Genomic DNA, 398 nt, shown 5'->3' with positions numbered 1-398 from the left:
TCTTGTAATAAGAAAATGTGTTGAAGTACAATGTAATATGGTATTCTAATTAGGTATATACCTATTCTAAAAAAATAAGGTATATCTTAATGCAGCCATTAAAATGGAAAATATTTTAAGTATAAAAAGCTTTATATAGTATCAAAATAAAATCTAAAACTGTTTCTAATAAATCTTAACTATGAAAATGTATAAATATGATAGAAAAGAAATATACTCTGAGCAATATGATTTCTACTTTCTTTTTAGTATTTTGTGAATTTTCCAATTTTCCTACGAGCTTGTACTATTTTTCTAGACAAAAAATGTCATCTGAAAATCAGTCTTTTTATTTTTTGTATTAGAGACTTACTTTTTTAAGATTTTATTTTTAAGTAATCTCTATACCCAATGTGGGG

The sequence above is a fragment of the Callorhinus ursinus genome, unplaced genomic scaffold (genome assembly GCF_003265705.2).
Source record: "Callorhinus ursinus isolate GAN/ISIS: 27379988/994484 unplaced genomic scaffold, GSC_fseal_2.0 scaffold18, whole genome shotgun sequence".
NCBI lineage: Eukaryota > Metazoa > Chordata > Mammalia > Carnivora > Otariidae > Callorhinus > Callorhinus ursinus.
Note: the sequence above shows the minus strand (reverse complement) of the source record.